Here is a 20,011-nt window from a genome sequence, read left to right as displayed (position 1 = left end):
TTTGATTTGGAATCACATCAAAACTTTTGCCTTATGTGGGCAAATTTGTTAAAATCATGTCAAATAGAAACTAGTTTAATATACTTCTTTAATTGGGTTGTTGTATATGAAAAGGTCTAAAGGAACAAGGACTTCCATGAAGTTTGTTTTTATTTAAATGGCTAAAATTTCTACTTTGTGCTAGAATTTAAATTAGGTACACTTAGAAAATAATAATGAGAACAGGAATTCATTATAATGAAAAAAGGAGGGAAATATGGAATAAAGTGGGATTTTTTTATAAGTTCCAAGTCTTCAATGTAAGGCTAGAAGAATTATTGTCTAATCCAATAGAGATATAAATCAACTATGTTGATATCATTGCATGTATAAAGAAAAGACCATAGACTAAATTTAACTCAACCTATTATATTATGTCTGATATCTCTAAGACGGAAGGACTTGGCAAACTTGTTCTTGAATGGAAATGTTTATCTTGGTCACTCACATTTATTTCTCTGATCATTGTTTAATCTATATTAAAGGAAACCTATTTTCACTATTTCTCTTTTCCTCATCTTCATGCCACGTTACCTTCACTTTGTGACTTCTCACTATTTTGGAATGTTCTTTATTTTAGTAACTCATTCTTTTTCTCCCATTTGTCTGGGTGTCTAATTATTTTACTTCTTTTTTCCTTTGAGTGAAACATACTTTTCTTCCCTTCCTTTCTACTTGTTTTATATAGCCTTTTTTCCATTTTCTGTACTTTATTTTCTAAGAAAAAGGATTCATTTCCCTGGTTTTCTTTATTATTTCTCTTTTCTTTGTATTCTTGATTTTTATTCTTTGATTCATGGCTCTTCTTTAATAAGAATTAAATCTTCTATCTTACCTATTTTGAATTTTCTCTTCTAAAAATTTTCTATAAAATTACCTTGTAAAGTTAACTCCCTGTACCCTCTTTGTAAAAGTCCCTCAATTTTAGAAATATAAATTCCTGCAGAAAATAGAGATAGAAGTGTTTCCTCATTGTAGCAATGTTCCTATGTACAGTTCATTAGTACACCCTTTGCCTTCCCCACAATCATATTTTTCCCACATTTCTGTAAAATGTTCTTTATGGGTCACTGCCTAGTTTTTTCTTCATATGAAGACACTCAAGGAACTCTGATTTTCTGATTTTCCTTCTCTTTCTCTCTCAGAACTAGTGATATCTCTAAATACCACATCACAAACAATTTTACCAATTATAAAATTTCTGCTTCCATTTACAAAAATCTTTCCATGGGAACATTCTTCAATGAAACCCCTATCACAACTAAATTGAGATTGTTTTCCTTTTCCCCTCCCTCCTGTTTTTAATCTATCATTGGCCACCTTACCACTTACCTTTTATGCCCACTTTTTCCTAAAGTATAAAAATTATTTATCACTTCATTGTTAACTTTTCTTAGAGTACATCACACTATCCTAATTGTCTACTCTCTTTTTTTGTCTGAGGTCTTTATTTTGCTATTTTGTCACTCAAAAAAGATTGATTTTCCTATAGGAAAAATGTCATGAGGTTTACCATCAGCTCTCCCATTTACGCTTTGCTTCTCTGCCACCTTGTGTACCTGTGGAAAGAAATTTCTTAGTGATTTTTGTGGCTAATTGATTGATCTTGGTGATGCCTTTTTTGCCCATGAAAATTTTAAATAGTTCAAATAATAAATCATACAAGAAATAGAAATCTTTAATAATTAACTTTGATAGAAATCAAGCAAGATATAAAATAACTTTAGAAGATGGGAAAAATAATTCTGATCCACACAAACTTGTAAGTTATTTATAAGAAAGATTTAATCATATCATACTTATAACACACATACACACACACACACACACACACACACACACACACACACACAGACTTAATAAAGACCCCGACATCAAACAGAAAAATGTTGGAATGATACACCCTATCCCAGAGGAGCAGATGTCAATTATCAAAGGGAACAAAAAAAAGGTGCTAACAATTGACAGCTTCTCTTCTGATAGTAACAATAAAAACATCATCTCAAAAAAGAGAGATGGAGAGACAGAGAAGAGAAGAAACAAGAAAAAGAAGAGACAAAGTAAAACTGATCATAGATACAATGTGGTTCAACATTAGGGAAATTATTTAAATAATTAACTTGTGTAAACAAATAAAATAGGCAAAATATAATTATAGCAATAGATGCATAAGAAGTCTTTGATGATCACAATAAATCATAATATTGGAAAGATTATTAAAATATAGTCCAAAGGATAAATCTAAAAATCAATATATTGTGTTAATGTAGTTTGAGAATAATTGAAAATTTCCTAGTAAGTAAAGGGGTAGATTAAAGTGTCCATTTACTAATATTATTTGACATAATTCTTGAAAGTGTTAATTACAATAAAAAAACAAGAGACATAAAATAAACACACTAAACATAGAGAAGACAAAAGCATCCCTCTTTTCAATTATTGATTATTGAAAAGATCCCAGAAAATTACCCAAAACATTTTAGAGAATTAATAATTTCAGACAAGTGACAACATAAAATAAAGACAAAATCATTGACATTTCTATGAAGAGCCAATAAAATCTTTATCAAATGATGGGAGGAATAAATTGTTAAAATATCTTTACATGAACAAAATTCCTGAGAGTAAACTTACCAATATATTTTCAAAACTCACTATATCACAACACCAAGACATCTACTTCCCAGATCCTCTCAATGTGCATTTTTAACCCAGCACTCTACTTAAATTGTTACTTCCAAGATTATTAATGATTTTCATTACCAATTTATTCTGCTATCTAATGGCTATTTTTTAGCCCTCATTTTGCTTGATGGATAGCTGCAGTTTTAACAAAAAGTGAAGGTCAAAAGACTTCAAAGATAATGTTCAAATAATAAAATAATTTTAATTTATTCCTTTTCTCTTCAAATTTTCATTTTATTTGGGGCTTATTATAAGTTTGTCATTTTAATTTCTAGTCTTTCTTAATTATATACTAATTTCATCAATCTAATTTTTACTATTCTTGTTATTATATTTTGAGAAATATATTGTTCCCATGTGTAAACTCTGGAGAATTGTATCCTTTATTATCTGTTGACAATTATTTGATGTTTCTATGATTTTATTTCTTTAACATTTTATTTTTCCTTAATCTTGTTATTTAATCTCAATTCAGACATGTTATTTAACATTTCAATTTATCAGACTCTACAAGTCTTCCAGATTAAATTTTCCATTATTCTATTCAACCTTATTCTTTCTCTTTATTTGTTTATTTATTTATTTTTAGGGAGGTTATTTTGCAAGGCAAACGGGGTTAAGTGGCTTGCCCAAGGCCACACAGCTAGGTAATTATTAAGTGTCTGAGACCGGATTTGAACCCAAGTACTCCTGACTTCAGGGCTGGTGCTTTATCCACTCCGCCACCTAGCCGCCCCTCTTTATTTTTGAAAACTATGTCTACTTTTGAAAAAGAAGCAATAAATTTTTTTCAATCATCGTATTATTATGTTTTTGCATTAAATTTGTTTCATAAATATTGAGTAGTAATAGTGTTTTACTGTCTATGGTGCCTTATATATAGTTATCTTGCCTATCTCTCTTGGTTTTGCAAATTTATATTGTTACCTAGACTGATATCATAATTGGTATTTTGAGCTCATATGGAATCACCTGAAAAATAGTAAATTATGTCCCACATTCTATTTTTATTCCAATAGGAAATTATTTTTAAAAACTATGACAATTATAAATAAATCAGCTTATATAGAAAATATTTCAATTTTATTTTTCCTTAATACCCACTCTTTTTTCTTTGTTTAATCCATTGTTCTCCAAGGATCTATCATATTCAACTTTTCAAATATTCTATTTACTTCCTTAACTTCTTTTGAATATTTTTGGTTGGATTTATTAAATTCTGAGAGGTGAAAGTTGAGGTTCTCCACTAGCATAATTATTCTATTGCTTCCTATAACTCACTTAAGTTCTCCTTTAAGAACTTGGATGCTATACCACTTATTGATATTGTTTCATTGTCTGTACTACCTTTTTTTTATTATGTCTCTTTTTTGCTTCAACTTTGTCTGAGATCAAGATTGCTATCTCTGTTTGGTTTGGTTTTGATTTTTTTTTTACTTTATCTGAAGCATAATGGATTCTGCTCGAGTTTTTGTCTTTACTCTCTGTGTGTTTCTCTGCTTTAAATGTGTTTCTTATAAACATATTGTAGGATTCTGTTTTTTTATTTTTCTATCTGCTTCCATTTTATGGAAGAGTTTAATCTATTTGTTGTTGTTTTTGTTGTTGTTCTGTGTATTTCCCTCTATCCTATTCTTCCTTGTATTTGTTCTCTATCGCCTTTTTGCTCCCTATCCCTTTTCCTCATTACCTCCCCTGATCTGCTCTTTATTCTGTCAATTTTCCTCTTCCCCTTGTTTCTTTGATCTCCTTCTTTCCTACTTCCCTGCTGGGTAAGGTATATTTGTATATTCAGCTATTATGTATTTCCTTCCCTCTTTAAGCCAATATTAATGAGAATAGTGTTCAAAGGAGGTTCATTGCCCTTCCTTCCATCTTCTTCTCTCTTGTAATATCCTTCATATGACACAATTTACCCCATTCTATCTCTCCCTTCCTTCTGCACTCATTGTACTCCTCTTTTTATTCTTTACTTTTTTATGTCATTCCCCTGAATTCACTACATACCCATATCCACTGTCTATATGTTATTCTAGCTGTACTACTAGTGATAAAATTTTTAAGAATTACAAATATCAATTCAACCATTATGGAAAGCAATACGGAATTATGTCCAAAGAGCAATAAAACTCTTCATTACGTTTGACTCAGTTTTAGGCCTATATCCAGAAGAAATAATAAGAAATGGGAAAAGTCCCACAGATTTCAGAATATACATAGCAGTTCTTTTGGTATTGGCAAAGAATTAGAAAATGAGCGGATGCATATGAATTGGGGAATGGCTAAATAAGTATGGTATATAAGTACTATGGAATATTATTGTTCTATAAGAAATCATAAATGTTAGAGTCTAGAGAAGCATGGCATGAGTTACAGGATTTGATGCTGAATGAAGGGAGCAAGACCAAGGGAACAATGTACACCTTAACAACAACATTGTTAGATGATCAATCTCTATGGAAGCAGCTCCTCTCAGCAGTTAAGAGAGCTAGGACAACTATATTAGGCGAGCTATCTACAATGCTATCCCCATCCAGAGGAAGAAAAACAAAGCAAAATAAAACTAAATTTTTTTAATAAAAAAATAAAAACACCTTAATAATCTGATGAACACAAGTGAAAAATCTCTTATGTATCTCTTTCCCCTAATCCTAATCCCTCATACTAAAAATGACTAAGCTGTAAACATGTTTTATACAAACACACACACACACACACACAATGTTAAGCTGTCACTGAGGGGAAAGGGTTGGGAAGGGAGGATGGAAGGAAATTTTATAACTTAAAAATATACATATATATATATATATATATATATATATATATAAAATGAATGATTGTTGAAAAAAAGAATTACAAGTATCAAAAAGGAGCTAAGTTTAACATAGTTATACATGTATAACCAATATCAAATTACTTACTTCCAAGGGAGGGGGGAGTAAAGGGAAGGAAAGAAAAAATGTAGAACTTGAAAGCTAACCAAAAAGTGAATGTTGAAAACTGACTTTCCATGAGCTGGGAAAAATAAATAAACAATTTATTATATATTATAAAAAGGAATTACAAGTATCATCTTCCCAAAAATGAATATAAACAGTTTAGATCTATTGAATTCCATCTGCTTTCTAATTCCGTTTTTGCCTCTTTATATTTGTCTCGGGTCTTGATACTGGAGGTCAAATTTTTGGTATAGACCAGTTTTCTCTTTATCCATTGTACTTCATTTTGCTAGGTAAGTTATTCTTGGATGTAGTTTCAGTTTTTTTGCCTTTCAGAATATCATGTTCTATCACCTCTGATCCTTTAAAATTGAAGTTGTGAAGTTATGTGTTATTCACATTGCGGTTCCCTAATATTTCAATCATTTATTTCTGTCTACTTAGTATTTCGATTTTGATTTCCTAGTTATATAATTTGGTTATACTGTTCTTTGGAGTTTTTCTTTTGCAGTCTCTTTCCTGAGTAATAGATGATTTCATTGTCTATTATGCTCTCTGATTCCAGGATATCAGAGCAGTTTCCCTTGATAATTCTTTGAACAAAATTTCTCCACGTTGAGAATACAGATTATGAATCTTATATTATTTTTAGAACCTCTAATATTTGGAAAGGTATTTCATTATGTGCTTCAAATTGTCTACTTTTACTTTGTTTTATTGAATTAATCTGAGAGAACTCCAAAAATTTCTGTCTTAATTTCAGACTTAATTTACATCATTATTTCCTTTTTTGTTTCTTTTGATTAACATAATATTTTCTTGCTATTATTCCATTATCTCAGCATTATTGCAGTTAGGTGGTATAGTAGATAGAACACTGGCCTTGGAGTCAGGAGGAAAGGAGTTCAAATCCAGCCTGAGAACCTGATACTTACTAGCTGTGTGACCTTAGGCATCACTTCACTTAATTCTGATTGCCTTGTATCCAGGGTCATATCCAGTCACCCTGATTCATCAATGGCCAATGTACCCAGATGACTCTGGAGGAGAAAGTAAGACTGGTGACTTAGCATAAGACCCCATCACTGAATTCCAATTCATGTGTTTGTCATGGCATCACCATCCTGATGTTGTGGTCTTTTTTGAGAATGAAGGACAAACATTATCATCATCATCATCATCATCATCATCATCATCATCATCATCATTATTATTATTATCATCTTCATCATTATTATTATTATTACTATTATTTCTGGAAATTCCATAATGTCCTTAACTTGTTTTCCTGCTTATTGACATCTGGAAAGCTGCAAGTTACTTTCAATTGCTCTATAATATCCATTCACACTTTTAATTTGTGTGTTTCTGGGTTTCCAACTCATGCTTTTCATCTTACATCTAATTTTTTTTCATTCTCCTGAAAGGGATCTAGATTACTCCCCAGTCATTCTCTGTCAGCTATTTCTTTCTTATCATTTAGTTTCATATCATGCTTTTTTGCTTTTTGGTCTCTCCTTCTGTCACTGTTGTGATATGTTAACTTTTCAGACAACTAGCATGAGTGATGTCAAAGTCCTACTTATTCTGAAGGACACAAATTTCAAATTTACTCTGAGAGAGAGAGAAACCTAACACTGGATATTTTAACAGAGGGCTACTTTATCTTCAGGGATGCAAGGGGGAAAGGAAATGTGTGGAGATCTGGGTATGTGAGTGATTTGGAAACTATTTAACAATTACCTGCTTCCTGTTGCAAGGTCCTGTTTGAAGGTACTCAACACTACCTAGAGAACAGCAACCTGCAAAGCATGCTATGGAGAAGGCCAACAAAAGTGAGGGGTAAGGAAAGGACAAAAGACTAATTCCAGATAGTGTACTTTTCATGTTCTTTAGTTGACTGATCTCCCTCATTTGCCTTTCCAGCTATCTCAATATCAAGTTCAAAATGCCAAGAGTCCTCTCTACTACTGCTAATTCTTTTTGGTTTCCATAGATACATGTAGAATTCTGAATGTCCCTAGCAAATCTCTTAGCCTGGCAAACTAGAGATAAATTTGTATTTAATTTTTAAAACAACAGCAACAAAACAATAAAATAGCTACATAAAAACATAAAGTGAAAGTGGGAAACTGGCCACTATCTTTAAAACCATTAATTGTACTATTCCTTAAAGAATACAGTGATATTTCTAAGACAGTTCTAACACTTCTGCCCTCCAAACCTTCCAGATAGTTATTTCTTCACTCTGATCTATGATAATGGCAGCCTACTCCTATAAAATACAGATTTTATAAGCAGAACACAGAAAAAAACATAAAATATTTCAATTTGGCTATTTCCAGTTACTTTGTTCTCTTTCTCTGTTCACTGCATTTATCCCTTTGAAAAGCATCATTTCTTTTTCACTTCACATTCTTAACGTGTATATGAATACTCAATGACATTCTTCAGTATGCATTATATATTCTGCTTTGAAATATACCATATATATATATATATATATATATATATATATATATATATATACATATTTCAGATATTGAAAGAACCCTTACTCCTGAGATTGGCCTTAATCAGTGAATACAACTTACACATCCCTGATTTGTAATTAGTTAAGAATGTTCTTGTTCAGTTGATTTTCATTGTGTCCAATACTTTGCCACCGTCACTCGGAGTTTCCTTGGTAAAGATATTGCAAATATATTTACCATTTTCTTCTCCTTCTTGTTATATAGATGAAGAAATTGAGGTTAAACAAGGTTAAGTGACATTCCCAGGGTCCTACAACTAGTAAGCATCTAAGGTCAGATTTGAACTCAGAAAGAGGAAACTTCTTGCCTTCAGACCTGGTACTGTACTGTGCTACCTAATTACCCCTAGAAATGCTACAACTTTTTGAATTTGTTATATCTTGGAGCAGTCACTCAATGTAATTGAGTAATTAATGATTAATAAAGAAATGATGGTTTTACTTTTGAAAATATATATGTGAGTCAATTCTGATTTATTTCAACTAATCACATAGAGATAATAGAGAACAAAAGTTAAAGATAATTCATTCTTATTTTAGTCAACAATAACAAGTTCTAATTAATAAATTACCCTTTCTATATCAAGAACGAAAACTAGAAATAATGAAGTTTCATTTATTTTTATGTCTTCTGGATTTCATCCTGCTAATAAAGAGTAAATGGTCAAAAATTCAGACAATAGTATGGAGAAGCTATACCTAATGACCTGGATAATTTACAAATAGAAATATTTAAATAAATTAGAATTGACCATGTCTGTTAATTTTTTTAAGGTTTTTGCAAAGCAATGGGGTTAAGTGGCTTGCCTAAGGTCACACAGCTAGGTATTTATTAGTGTCTGAGGTCAGATTTGAACTCAGGTACTCCTGACTCCAAGGCTGTTACTCTATCCACTGTGCCACCTAGCTTCCCCAACCATGTCTGTTCTTAACAAATCTTTTGGAGGGAGGGGAAGAATCACATTACAGAAATAATTTAGAAAACTGAAATTTTTTTTCACATTTGTTTTAAGGCTAATTGTATCTTTTTGCATTTTATGATATGGAAAGTTTTTTGTCCAAACCTGTCTAGATTTCAGTTTCTTCAAGTATAAATGAGAAGATTGGGATAATTTATCTTCATGTTCTCCTCTAGGTCTAAATTATATGATTTTCAATATACATATTCAATTTTTACCTAGAATGGGCCCAGTAAATTCTGTGATCAAAGACTTAATTACAACCCAGACCCCATCATCTATACTTACAAACAGATCCTAGACATAATAACCATTTTTAAACATCATCAAACACAAGCATTTGGTCAAGGAAGTAATTGATTCATTGAGGGGAAAAGTTAAATTGATCTTTTTTTGGTGTGGAATCATTAGTGACATGCCCAGTTAAAAACTTTCATTATTTAGCTGATACAAGTGATATTGCTATTAGGAAGTTAGGAGATATCATGGGTGAGAATGATAGACTAGAGGTCAGGAAGACTTAACTTTAAATCCTGCCTCAAATACCAGCTAAATATTTGAGTACATCATTCATGCTTTCTCTATCTCTGTTTTCACATTTCTAAAATGTACATAATAATAATGCCTACTTCACAAAGCTGTTGTGAAAACCAAATCAGATAAAATATACACAGCCTTTTCCAGATAATAAAGGCTATTTTTATTTCTTTTCTTATTTATCCACTCCATATGGAATAGAAAGGATACTAGAAAGTTGTGGGTAATGCAATATTGTGTTTTTGTTCCCTTCTTCCACCAGTGGGAGATTATAGAGTAGAGAACAAGAGGTAAGGAAATTTCTGCTACACTAGGAGATAAGATAGTGGTTGGGGAAAATATGTAAGGTTTCCTGCATTACCTCTGGTGGAATAGTCAGAAGAGGCCAGGACATGGAGACCAAGTCAATTATGGAGTGAACAAAACAAATCCAAACATAAGGAAAAAAAAGAAAAAAGGAAGAATTCAGGACAAATTGTGAGCATCTTGAAGGCATGGATTGTCATTATTCTCTTTTTTGTATTACCAGTACCAACACATAGTAAGTTTTTAATGTTTATTGACTGACTCAGATAAAGTGGTATGAACACTGTCTCCTGCTAAGCAATGTGGCTGAGCCAATATCAATTTATCAATGCTAATGGCAGAGTATCTTCCATACTAGACCCTATTTTTGCGGATTTTTAAAGGTCAAATTGTCGTTATTCTTATGGCATCTAAATTCTTTCAGGGAAGATAACATGTAAAATATAAGTATACACAGAAAATAAATGGTAGTTTTCCTTTTTGTTTGTTTGCATTTGTTTTGTTTTTATGCAAGGCAATGGAGTTAAGTGACTTGCCCAAGGTCATACAGTTAAGTAATTATTAAGTGTCTGAGGCCAGATTTTAAATCAAGTCCTCCTTACTCCAGGGCAGGTGCTCTATCCACTGTGCCTCCTAGCTGCCTCTAAAAGGTAGTTTTCAATGAAGGCAGTGGCAATTGGGGAATAAATCTTGAAAAATGTCTATGAGGTCAAAACAAGGAGAGAGTGCCTTTGGGGCCTGAAGAATGAAAAAAAAATTGAGTTAGGTAATGAAGGTTATAAAACACAAGTGAATTTTTATTTTATGTCAAAGGTAATTAGGAGACAAAGGTCTTTAGTGAATGGGAGAGTAACATCATCAGAACTAAAGTTAAAGAAAATCACTTAGGTAACTTTGTGAAGAATGGATAAAATAGGAAAGAAACAAAATAGGCAGATATTTGAGGTAGGAATACCAAGTAGGAGAACACTGCATTAATCAGAGTCAGAAGTGATGAGAGTGTGAAATATATTGGGTGGGTAACCAAGATAAGGGACTGGATATGAGAAATGGTAAGTAAGTAGAAATAGCAAAAAGAGTTCGATGATAAAAGACTTTAAAAACAAAGGATTTATTTTTTATCTTAGAAGTGATAGGTAGTCACTGGATTTTATTGAACATGGAAATGAAACAGTCAGAATGGAACTTTATGAAGTTCAGTTTGACCAATGAGGGAAATAGTATGTAGTGAAACTTCAGGCAGAAAGACCAACAGGCAGGTTATTGTTATTATTGTGGATAAGGGTTGATAAGTATAGTGTCTGAAATAGGTTGTTGACAGATTAAGGGGAGAAGAGGGTGTGTATTAAGATGTTATAATGGCAAAATTGATAGATCCTTGCAATAGATTTATTTTAAAGTGTGAGATAGATGAGGATTAAAGACACCATCTAGGTTGTAAGTTGCAGCCTTTGGAAAATAATAGGTTAGAAAGAGATGAGGATTTTAGAGGAAAGATATTAAGTCAAATTTTTGACATCTTAAATTTAAGACATCTCCAATACATACATTTTTGAGATAGCCAATAGAGATGAGAAAAAGCAGGTTGGGTAAATAGATTGAAAATCAGGTACAAAGAGATTATAATTAGATTCAAGAATGCTTTAGAAATCACTAAGTATAATAGTTGAAGGGAAATGATAAAAATTCCTAGGACAGAAACTTAAGGATATCCACAGTTAGCAAGTGTGCCTACATGAAGATGCAGGAAAGGAGATGGATAATCAATATATCAATCAATCAACATTTATTAAGTATTTACTATGTGTCAGGCAGAGTACTAAGCACAGGAGAATTTATGATAATAAATTGATTTTAATGAATTTGTGGATGAAATTAATAAATTATGGTGGTATTATCCGGATAGCCAAAAGTTCTGATGACTGAGATAGAAGCATCACAGAATTTCACTTTGAAAGAAAACTGTTAGTCATCTAGTCCAACACAGAGATAAAATAATAACCTCTAAACATATCAAGCAAATATTTACCTAGTCCCTGCTTGAAAACTTCTAATCAAGAGAAATCACCATTTTCTGAGGCAGCTGATTCTTCTTGCCATTTAATGATTGTCTCTTAATGACTCTCTATAAATGTAATTATTGCTTCTCCTTTACTATATCATCATGTTCTAACACTTAAGCACAATTATCTCCTAAATCCCTGTAACTAAGGCATTTTCCACAAAACTATATTCTCTTTTAGTGATTTTGTCAGTTCTTATGTATTCATAAATTATTCTGAAGCAGATGATTCCTAAATTGATATATCCTGCCTTCATCTCAATTGTGAACTCTGCTGCATTAACTTTCCTCAGTTAAACATCTACACAGGGGTGCTCCATAGATATGTCAAATATAGTATAACTCCTTACATTCCAGTCCTCCTAATTTCTCTGTCTATGGTAGCACTATCTTTCTAGTCATGAAGCTTCAGAGCTTAGAAATCATTCAAATTTTTCACTCTGACTCATCAATTCTTAATCACTCAACGTGGATATACATTGTTTTCAAATCCCATCTGACTTCACAACATTTTCCTATCTATTACCTTCTGTCCAATCACATAGCACCACACTCATTCTGGCTTCACTTCACATCTGAATTATTTAGTTTTATTTAATCATCTAATTGAAATTTCTTGACTCTGCTCTCTCTCTCTCTCTCTCTCTCTCTCTCTCTCTCTCTCTCTCTCTCTCTCTCTGTATTACCAAATATCACAAAAGTGCAGGTCATAACACAATATTTTGACCAAGAAACTTCAATGGTTTCCTAGTATCTCAAGATAATCATCTTGGTTTGGCAATTAAAATCCTTCACATTTGACTATAATCCATCTGTCTGGAATACAAATTATTCTCCTACCCAGGGGTGGGAAACCTTCTTTTCTGACATGGATTATTTGGATGTTTTTACCAATATTTGTGGGTTATATTTTGTCAAACATTTAATTCATTCACCACCAAAAATTTATTGAATTTCGACTCCTGTAATGTGGTTGTCCTGACAATGCCAAACCAAAATTGCTGTCAGACTGAAGGTTCCCTCTTGCACAACATACTATTCATTGGCTTTGCCCCTTTGCATAAGACATCCCATGGTCTGACATGCTCTTCATCTTCACCTCTGCCTCATCTTTCCCTCCAACAAAGCCCATCTCAGATGCCAACTCATACAATATACCTTTCCTGTTCTCCAACAAATTCTTCATATTTTTTCCTTCTCTTGACAGAATTATGTTGATTTTAACTCTGTGTATATCTTGAAGATATTTGCACATTTAAATATTATTTGCTTCCAGAGTGGGATGCAATCTCTGTGAGAACAGGCATTGTTCCATTTCTGTCTGTATCCTCAGCTTCAGGACAGGGGTTATTTTAGGATGGGCATTCAATAAATACTTCTTGAATAGTATCTCCAAAGCATTGATTATAATTTTGGGACATATTTAAATCAAATAATTAGATTTTATTTTGTTTTATTCACTTTTTTCAGTGTTAAGAAGGTTTTATAAGCTAGGTGACTCAGTGGGACACTGGACCTATGAATTCAAATTCACCCTCAACTACTAGCTTTGTGATTCTGGGAAAGTCACTTTAGTTTTGTTTGCCATAATACATCAGAAAAAGAAATGGCAAACCATTTCAGTATCTTTGCCAAGAAAATCTCGTTAACAGTGGTTCACAGGATAACCCAGAGTCAGACATGACTGAACAACTGAACAACAATGTGTCATTTGTATAGACTTACATGGGGAAAGATTTAAAATAGTGGTAGATTAATTACCCATGAGTAGTCAATTAATAAAATGACTCTATACTTGATATGTATCTAATGAACCATAATCAGTATTCCTTGATAGATATCATAGAGATGGAAAACTAAAATTTTAATTTCTTTCTACAGTTAATAAAAATATTCTTAATTACAGGAAGAACAAAAAGTGCTAAAACCAATACATGATGTTGGTTTTTATTTTTTTCCAGTATTTAGTTTACAATCCTAGAAACCTCTCTTCCATAATTAGCTTTAACATTAAGCAGTTTTTTAAATGTGATAGAACAAGGGATCAAACAAGGGCAAATCAGCATTATATCCTGGTTAAAAATATGAAAAGCTGTAAGCTTCTTATAAATACATACTAAATCCCTGACTCTCCTTATAAAGAGTGTCCTTGTTCACAGAACTATCAATGACATATATATAGAAATCGAATTTGTGAGGCTTGAATTCACTGAGAATACCTGCTGTGCTGCATACAATTATCTCCATGTTTCTCAGAGATTCATGGTTAGGGGCTGGAAGAGAGTAGGTGACAAAGGGAAGTAGCAATTTCACTAATTCTTAGCAAATATTATCTTGTACTTTTATTGAGCTTTATATTATGACCTGTAACCACAAAGCCTTGGAGCTGATTTTTTGTATGTTACTCATAAAATTATTTTTATTTTAAAGATAATTTTTTTTTGATATCCTTCCTCAATCCCCTACCCATGAACCATGTACTTTCTTTTTGAAAAAAGGGTGTTTTTTAATAAGGAAGTTAAGTATTCTGCAGCCATAATTTTCCACTTTTGCAAAGAGGGTTTAGAGGGTTTTATTTTCTCCACTCTTTATCAGGACTAAACTTAGGTATTAATAATAATTATACATATATATACTGCTTCTTTCATTTCTGTGGAATATTTATATTTGCAATATTAATATACATCATATTGCTTTCCTCTTTCTTGTAATTTCACTTAGTTCATATTTTACATGCTGATTATGTGATATATATATATATATATATATATATATATATATATATTTGTTCATTTTCTCATGATTCTACAATAGTCCATTAACTTAATCTACCATGATATTTTTTAACTATTCCCTGCATAAGTGTCATCCATTTTGCTTTAAATACTTTATAACCACAAAATAGTTGCTATCAATATTTGGTGACAATCAGGACATTCCCTCTCTTCTTTTCCCTCCTTTTTTTTTTTTTTGCTGCAGGATCCTTGAATAAGAAGGCATGGAGATTTTTTTTGAAAATAATATCTTATTTCTTTATCTATTTATGTACTCTATCTTTCAGATCTATGGAAAGGGGATAAATTTATGATATATTTATAAATTGCAAAATGGATGGTTTTGATTATATTAAATTAAAAATGTTTTTACACTAATAAAATCAATGCAACTGAGATTACAAGGAAAACAGAAAGCTGGGAAACAATTTTCACAGATACTGATAAACATCTCATTTCTAAAATATATAGAGAATTGTATCAAATTTATAAGGGTCTAAGTCATTCCTCAAATGATAAATGGCCAAAGGTAATGAACTATAAAATTAAACCTATATATAATCTTTTGAAAAAATGTTCCAAACATTACTGATTAGAGAAATAAAAATTAAAACGACGAGAATATACCATCTCACACCTATCAGATTGCCTAAGATGATTAAGAAAGGAAAATGATCAATGTTGGAGAAGTGTGGGAAGATTAGGACATTATTGCATTGTTGTTGGAGTTGTGAACTTATCCAGCTACTCTGGAGAGCAATATGGAACTATGCCCAAAAAGCAATAAACCTGATCACATACCCTTTTATTCAACAATACCAATACTATATTATATTCAGAAGAAATATAAAAATGGGAAAAGTTCAATATGCTCAAAAAAATGTATAGCAGTTCTTTTTGTAGGGGCAAAGAATTGGTAATTGAGAGTATGTCCTCAACTGGGGTATGACTGAACAAGTTATGGTACATGAATGTAATGGAGTAGTATTGGTCCATAAGAAACTATGAATGGTTGGAATCTAGAAGCATAGAAAGAATTATACAAACTGATGCTGAGTGAAGGGAGCAGAACCAAGAGAACACTGTACACACTAAAAACAACATTTTGAGTCAATCAACTATGATGGATGAAGCATTTCTCATCAGTTCAGAGATCTAGGACACCCCGGGAGACCTGTAATGGATAATGCCACCCACATTTAGATGGGAAAAAAGGAAAAAAATCTGAATGAACATTATGTTCAATTTTTAAGATTTTCCTTTGGTTTTTCCTTCTATCTCATGGCTTTCTTTCTTTTCCCTTAGTCCTAATTCCTCTTACACAAAATGACTAATATGAAAACATGTTAAATGCAAATGTTCATGTATATCTTTTAACAGACTGCTGCTAAGGACTGGGGTCTAGGAAGTGAGAGTGGAAGAAAATTTTGAAACAAACATATGCAAGTGGATATATATATATATATATATATATACATATATATATACATATATATATATGTATATATATATATATATATATATGAATTTTATTTATTTAAGGCAATTGAATTAAGTGACTTACCCAGCGTCACACAGCTAGGCAACTATTAAATGTCTGAAGTTGGATTTGTAAGGTCCTCCTGACTTCAGGGCTAGTGTTCCATCTACTGCACCACCTATCTTCCTCAAAATATTTTATATTTAGCATAAATATAACCACATTAATCATGCTGTGAAAGAAGAATCACATCCAAAAGAAAGAAAAATATATAGGGGGGAAAATTACATAATTCATAGGCCTTTTTTTAGAAGTAGACGATAGTAAATTTGGTGTTCATTTAAATTCCAGTTTCTTCTCTGGATATATATGGTATTCTCCATAACAAATCTTTTAGTCTATGATTATTGTACTGCAAAAATGATTGAATCTATCATAGCTGATCATTACCCCATGTTGATGTTTCTGTATATAATGTTCCTTTGGTTCTGCTCACTTCACTCAGCATCAGTTCATACAAGTCTTTACATGCTATCCTGAAGTCCTGTCTCTCACACTTTCTTATAGAACAATAGTGTTCCATCACATTAATATAGCACAACTTATTCAGTCATTTCTCACTTGATGACCATTGCTTCAATTTCCAATTTTTTGCTATTCTGTAAAAAGTTGCTATAAATATTTTTGTACCTGGTTTTTTTTCCTCCTATTTCATGATCTCATTGGAATGCAGACCTAGTAATTGTACTGTTAAATTAAAGGGTAGGTATGGGAATTTTTTGAATGATTCAAAATTGCTTTGCAGAAGTCATTAGACTAATTTTCACCTCTACCACAGAGTTTGCCTCTCTTTCAGCAATTCGTCCTATACTTACTATTTTCAGTTCTCCTCATCTTTAATGATTTTATATATATGAAATGAGACCTAGAGAGTTTTTAAAATATTTCTAAATTTCTTGAATTGTAATTCAGAGAAATTTATATGATTGTTAATAGTTCAACATTAGATTTTTCAAATTGTTCAAGTACTCTGGCAACATCTTCACTATCATGGAATCTCCCCCTCCCTCCCCCAATATCCAATGGCATTCCTTCTGTCAGGACAAAAAAACTAGACTAATTTCAATTTCAAACAAGGTTTACTTCTGTAAATCACTTAGCTACATCTGAATATAAAACAATGAATGTTGAATATATGAATTAGCAGTGAATTTGTTTAATGTTGGCCATGTAATTATCTAAGTATTATTTTTCTTGCTTATAATTCACATAAGTTAATTTTATAATTAATGAAAAGCTTTCCTCATAAAACTAATGTTCATAGTGATTAATTTACTTGTCCGTGTTTATATATACATTATGTAATGCATAATTCACTTATATTTCCTGACTTATTTCATTGTTCCTTCCACTATACCAAGATGACTTAGTAGAGTAATACTAATTTCACTTTTTTGAAGTTACATCCTCTGCCTAAAGAAAGGTAAATTTAAAAAGTTACTGCTATAATATGATATTTTATTTGTACAAAATTTCAAATGTAGATGTGATTAAAAAATCAATGGCGCAATCTCTCTCTCTCTTTAATTTTGGAAGGTAACTTTAATACTGTTGCTATTATGATTCTTCCCCCTGCCTGTCTCCTACTTAAGTATCTCATTGCTATCCTTTTAACTTGGTCAAATCAACTACCAACTACATTTATCTAGAGAAGGGTCTTCACAGTCTGTCCCTTAATAGCTCATCAAGGTGTAATGTAACAAAGAAACTGGAATTTTTTCCTTATTATTAAATATGGGGCTAAAGTGCTCTTTGTCCCTCATGCCTATAATTATAATTTATGTCTAGATGTACTCTGTCTCATATCTTGCCAAATAACACTAATAATAAATAACAAGTTGACTCGAGGAAGAAAAACATTATTGTTATTTTATTCTGTACTTAGGTCATAAATTGATGATCTAACATGTTGCTTAAAGCACTTCAATAAATGTAGAGTTAGAAGGTTATTAAGTGAAACTGCTCATAAAAGTGACCCAGTTACTGAATCTCTAAAATATCCTTCGTATCATTCTGCAAGTTTCTATTTCAATACTACTTATGAAAGTCTATTTTGTTCCAAATTGCCAAAATGCCACTCTAAAGAGAGGCACAGTTCGATAACCTCTAGAAAACAGACTGGGTAAATTTTCATGGTGTCAGTCAATGAAACAGTTTCTAGGAGTTAGATCACTGATGCTCTTTGCTGCTTTACTTTCTGAAGTTGTACAGCATTGCAGTTATATGAAACAATGTGCTGTTTATCCACTCTAGATGTCTCATTTTAGGAAGGACACCGATAATCAAATAACATCCAGAAGAGGACAATCAGGATGTGAAGGGGTTCAAGATCATGCCAATCAAGGATCAACCGAAGGAAATAAGAAGGTTATAACTTGGATAAAAGAAAGAGGCTTAGGTGAACCATGATAACTGTCTTCAACTACTTAAAGAGCTATCACGAGAAAGAAAAATTCGTTTTGTGGGATATCTGGGTAGTGTATGTATGTATTTGTGTGTGTGTATGTGTGTGTGTGTGTGTGTGTGTGTGAGAGAGAGAGAGAGAGAGAGAGAGAGAGAGAGAGAGAGAGAAAGAAATAGAGATACAGACAAACACAGATGAGTAGACAGAGAGACAAGAGAGAGAGGGGATGGGGAGAGATAGAGTCAAAGACAGAGATACAGAAATAGAGACACTGAGACAGAGGCAAAGAAAGTAGGAGCAGTGAACAGAAATGACATGCATAAAACTTGATGTAATTAAAAGAACAAGTTTCTAAGAATTATACTTGCTCATGCTTGTGCCTCAGACTATGGATTTACCATTCAGTTTGATTACAGTTGGATATATGTTTCTTTTGGTTTTATGTATACATAGCAAAGGAATCTGGGGACTAGACATCATTATATTGGTTTATAGAACTCCTAGATTAGAAAGTGCTTTTTTACTTTATGCAGGTCGGCACCTTCTCTGCAGCTTCTAGACCTATAATGTTGCTTGGATCTCAGAGAGATTAATAAAAATGTAGTATTTTAATCCAAATATATTTGTGCTTAATACAGTAACAGAGACAAGTAATCAATGTGCTTAAAAGTTGTATGTACCAATGAAAGCTTAATCTAAAAGATGAAACATAAACTTCCCCAAATAATTCTCACTAAAAATACGAAATTATTCTCCAATATTTTGAACTTGTTAGATTTAAAGTGGCTTCCTATTAAGAGTGAGAAAAGCCATTATTGTTTGAAAATATTTAGCCACTAATAGGAGTGCAATCATGGAATACATTTGTTGATGATTTTGTGGAAGATAAAAGAAAGAACACTCAGTCACATATATGGCTACCATCTTTTAATATAAATTAATTAATAAAATAATATATCAACAGTAATTCAGGAAACACTTCATGATAATGTTACAGTTTTAAAAAGCTAAAAAGAAGCAGGATTAGTCATTTATTCCTTTGGTTCTGTTTACCCTTAAAAATTAGAACAGAGTCAGCTTTCTGAATTCCATGCAGATACTAATTTTATAACCACAGAAATGTATGTGAAATGCACACAGCTCAAGATTTGAGTTTCAAAGCTATTTTAGGGCAAATCAGTTAATGAACAAGTGCAAATCTAACAGTAAATGAGCAGTAGGACAGTCACTGAA

The sequence above is a fragment of the Macrotis lagotis genome, chromosome X, assembly GCF_037893015.1.
Source record: "Macrotis lagotis isolate mMagLag1 chromosome X, bilby.v1.9.chrom.fasta, whole genome shotgun sequence".
In the NCBI taxonomy this organism is placed as follows: domain Eukaryota; kingdom Metazoa; phylum Chordata; class Mammalia; order Peramelemorphia; family Peramelidae; genus Macrotis; species Macrotis lagotis.
This window is presented reverse-complemented; position numbering follows the sequence as displayed.